Raw genomic sequence first — 4,933 nt, 5'->3', positions numbered from 1 at the left:
AGATGAGAGAGGGAAATGGGGGTATGTGATCAAAGAACATTGTATATATGAAACTGTGTGAGAATAAAAATGGAAGTCTCCAATATTACCAAAGTTTTCATGTATTTGCTTCAAAATTCATGAGTTAAATAAAATTCATAAAATAAATGAAAATTCAAAACTAAAACCGAGTGTAACACGTGCCTTTATCCCAGCACTCAGGAGACAGAATCAGGAGGATCTCTATGAATTTGTGGGAAACTAGAAGCCCATCTATATAGCAAGTTCCAGTACAGGCAGGGTATAGTGAGACCCTGTCTCAGAAATAAACCAGTCCTCCAAAACCCAAAGTTCACTTCAGAAATAAAGTCTTTTTTGTTGCTGTTGTTGTTTAAAGATTTATTTATTTTATATAAGTACACTGTAGCTGTCTCAGACACACCAGAAGAGGGCATCAGATCTCATTACAGATGGTTGTGAGCCACCATGTGATTGCCAAGATTTGAACTCAGGACCTCTGAAAGAGCAGTCAGTGTTCCTAACCACCGAGCCATCTCTCCAGCCCTCATCTTTGTTTTTCAAGAGAGGGTTTCTCTTTGTAGACCTGTCTATCCTGGAACTGACTATGTTGGAGGTCAGGCTGGCCTCCAACTCACAGAGATGCACCTGCCTCTGCCTCCTGAGTGCTGGGATTAAAGGTGTGCACAGCCTTGCTGAGCAAAAGTCTTATTTCATCTGCAAAGTAGTTCTGTAAGTTTTCTTCTCTGGGGCCTGGAGAGATGGCTCAGTGGTTACCAGCACTTGTTGCTTTTGTACAGAACCTGAGTTATGTTCCCAGCACCCACAGTTGAGGTTCACAATTGTCACTTCAGTTCCAGAGGATCTGACACTCCCCTCTGGCCTCTGTAAGCACCTGTTCCACATAGTGAGCATATGTACATTTAGGTACAAAAACATACACATGAAATAAAATGAATAGGTACAAATGCATATATACACACAAAATGAGTAAATCTTTTAAAAATGTTTTCTCCTCCTCCTCCCCCTCCATCTTCTTTTTCTTCCTTCTTTGACAGTGTCTGCTATGAATATTGGGCAGGTCTGGAACTCATGATGATCCTTCTGTCTGTCCACAGGCCCTGCCCCTCTGTGAGTACTCCTTGAAGGCCCTGCCTCCTGGATTCTTGGCACAAAGGCCCTTAGTCATCACCAGCCATCCCTAAGAGATCAGCTGTACCTGCAGGGCAGGTCTAACCCTGCCCATCTGGCTCCTTATACTTCCTTAATTCTTAAAACAAAATCTGGGGCTGGTGACCATGCAGCCAGGGGAGCTGATGTAGGTCCTCTACTCCTGATTGTTTTCCTGTGTTCAGTTGCTATGAGGCCATGGGTACAGCTGCCATGTCAACTCCAGAAAACAGTCTTCCCGAGACTTCTTCCCACATCCAGCTCTTACATCCTTTCTGTCCCTTCCTCAGAGGCTCCCTGAGGTCAGGTGATACAGATGTCATGTGTTATTTAAGGCTGAGCATTGAACGGGCACCTATTCTTAGCACTAAGACCAGTGATGAGTCTCTGAATTAAAGGTATCAACAGAGCAAAGCCTCTTTCTGTGACTAGTCCCATCACATGACCCTGAGTAGTTGGTTCAAGTAACTTCTGTGTCCAAAGGCTTGTGACTCTTGTATCCCCATACTAGAGAGAGGAATGGGACAATCCCATCAGCAATGGCTGAGTGAAACAAACCGGTTGTGCAGGCTGCCTTGCTACCCACTGCTGCCACAAAAGAGAATGGGCAGGGAAGGGCTGTGTGCTGGGAGGCAGTGGTGCTGTGGCTGAGGAAGGGAGCATGGCCAGTACCTTACCATATATATATATATATATATATATATATATATATATATATATATATATATATATATATATAGTCTGTTTGTCTGTGCATGCAATGATCTCAGAGGTCAGAGGAGAGCATCAGAGCTAGATCTAGATACTTGAGTTGCCATTCAGATGTTTAGAACTGAGTCCAAGTCCTCTGGGAGAGTTACCTATCCTCTTTACTTCTGAGCCATCTCTCTCCAGATTCTCCAAATTCTCTTTGGTTTGTTTGCTTGTTTTTAGACAGGTTTCATGTATCTCAGGCTACACCTTAAAACTCTGATCCTCTTACTTGCATTTGACACCATTCTCTTTCTCTCTCCATCTCTCTGTCTCCCTCTGTCTGTCTGTCTGTCTGTCTCTCTCTCCCTCTATCTCTGTCTGTCTCCCTCTCCCTCTGCCTCTCTGACTCTCTCTGTCTCTGTCTCTCTGACTCTCTCTCTCTCTCTCTGTGTAGGTCAGAGGCTGATGTCTAGTGTTCATCTTCTTTCACTCTCCACCTTATTTTTTGAGAGAAAAGGTTGTTGCATTGAACCTAGAGCCCAGCAATTGGGCTTGACTATCAGGATCTTCCTGTCCCTGTGACCCGGTGCTGCTGGGTCACAGACACATGCTGCTATGACTGACATTTATGTGGGTGTGCAGTTCCAACCACAGGTCTTCATGCTTGCTCAGAAAACACTTTGCTAGTAAGTGAGCCATCTCTTCAGCCACCTTCTTCTGAGACAGTCTCACCATTCCCAGGCTGGCGTGGAGATTCAGTCTTGCTGTCTCAGCATTTGGGTGCCAGGTTTACAGAAATTCACTGAAATGTCAGCATGAAGAGAGGTGATTTCCCATCTCAGCTTATTGTCCTCTTTTCCTACATGTATACTCATCTCATGTCTTTCCGAGAAACCAAAAGCCTGAGTTTTAAAAAATGTATGCAATGCTCTTTTGAAATAATGTATTTGCTAATCAAAGGTGTGACTGCATTAGCCAGTGTGTATTAGCATACAACCCCATATGTATAAAAGGCCTGGTAGATGTTATTGCTACCTTAGTTTAATTTTAAAGATTTAGAAACTCAGCTCAGAGAGATTAAGTGATATGTTCAAGTCACAGAAAGTAGGTGGTGATGCTGTCTGGGCCACCTCAGGAATCTGGCTTCCAATTTCTATGGGGACTTCTGTAACACACTAGTGCTCATCGGAATGTCCTGGGGAAAGAAGTGGGAGTGTTTCCAGGACAGCTATGGTTGCACAATGAGACACTGTCTCAAAAAAAGAAAAAAAAAGTAAACCACAAAGTCTAGTAATGGTATGTTAAAAATAATGTATTTTAACAATTATCTGTAATTGTTTGTATGAAACAATTTGTCTGTAATTATCTCTTTTGCTTTGGCATATATAAATAATTGTTATTTTCTTCTTTATTCATTACTGACATTCTAAATGTTTTATTAAGCTATGAATTTTAGGGTGGTGTATGCCTCGAGAGAAAAGTGTTTGCTCTATGAGCATGAGGACCTGAGTTCAAATCCCCAGCATCCATGTAAAATACTCAATACATCTATGTATGCCTCAAACACCAGCATTGCAGAATACAGACAGGTAGATCCCAGGGGCTCCCTGGCCTGCCAACCTAACCAAAATGGTGAACTTCTGAACCTAGCTAAAATAGTGAGCTGACTCTGTGAGAGTTCTGCCTCAAGGCAATAAGGTGCTAAGATGTGTCCTCCTGTTATGGTACACACATGTATACATACACTTGAATACTCACCTTCATGCAACACACACACACACACACACACACACACAGAGAGAGAGAGAGAGAGAGAGAGAGAGAGAGAGAGAGAGAGAGAGAGAGAGAGAGAGAGAGAGAGGAGAGTTTGCAAGAGCTGGTGAGGTGGTGATAAAAGAGTCCCTGGGTTTGCTATCCAACCAGCCAGATCTAGGTTCAGAGAGATAGATACTGTTTTTCTCTTGTGTGTGTGTGTGTGTGTGTGTGTGTGTGTGATATGAAGGAGTCAACTTAGGACTTTGAGGGAAATGCTCTACCACTGAACTATGCCTCCAGCTCAAGAGAAGAATGTTCTTTCAGTTTTCTTTTCCTCCTACAAGAACAGAGCTCCAGACGGTGGGCCTGAATGGCTAGTAGTGCTCCTGAAAACCCAGGGTGGGATGGGCTGTTTTCTTAGGCCCCGAATCCAATTTGAAAAGCCACATAGTCAGGAATGTTCCAGCAGGAAAGTAGAAATGCTGCCAGTATGTTATTGTCTGGACTAGGCCAACATGATGGACGATCCAAATAGAAAATTCAGAAACCAGATCAAGTCCACAGGGGAGGGAGGCAAGGTGTCACTCACTCCCTCGGGCACATGGGGGTTGGGGACTGGTACAGGCCTTTGTCAAGCCTGCTTAAATAAGCCTCAAGTATCTCGAGGAAAGGAGTCATTAATGAACAGCCTTAACTGACACAGTGCTTACCATCAGGAATGTTGGCAAATGTCATCATAAGAGCTATTGTTCCTTTTTGGCCTGATGGACAGCTCTGCCTGCTGCTCTATAAAGCACCATGTTCAAACCCAAGACCATACTGAGACCAGCATCAGTGACAAAGGCAGGAACTATGGCCTCAAAGACCCACAGATTGGCAGGATACAGAAAGTGCAAACTCAAGTCCAGCAAGGGATAGGGAGATCATGAAAGTGTCTGTAGTGGCTATAGGACAAGGGTCTCAAGCCACCTAGGTCTCAGGAACTCAGAGGATCTGGAAAGCGAAGCACTTTCCAGCAAGGAACTCCAGGTTTTACTTTGCCTTTTGGTGCCTAGTGTTGGCTCAGGTATGCAGAGCCACCTCATAACCCCTCTGCACTTCCTGGACCCATCCCTTCTACTGATGACATCTCATGCCTGTGTGGCAATGATGCTTCATTGTTCTGTATCTGGAGCCTTGTAAGAGCTGAGTCAGTGTGCTTACCTAGATAAATGTTGATTATTCTTCCCTTCCCTCCCTCCCTCTCTCCCTTCCTCCCCATCTTTCCATTTTTTTTTTTTCAGGGCAGGGGGGAGTAGCAGGGTCTCATGTATTCCAG

Source organism: Micromys minutus, assembly GCF_963924665.1.
Source record: "Micromys minutus genome assembly, chromosome: 2".
Taxonomy (NCBI): domain Eukaryota; kingdom Metazoa; phylum Chordata; class Mammalia; order Rodentia; family Muridae; genus Micromys; species Micromys minutus.
Note: the sequence above shows the minus strand (reverse complement) of the source record.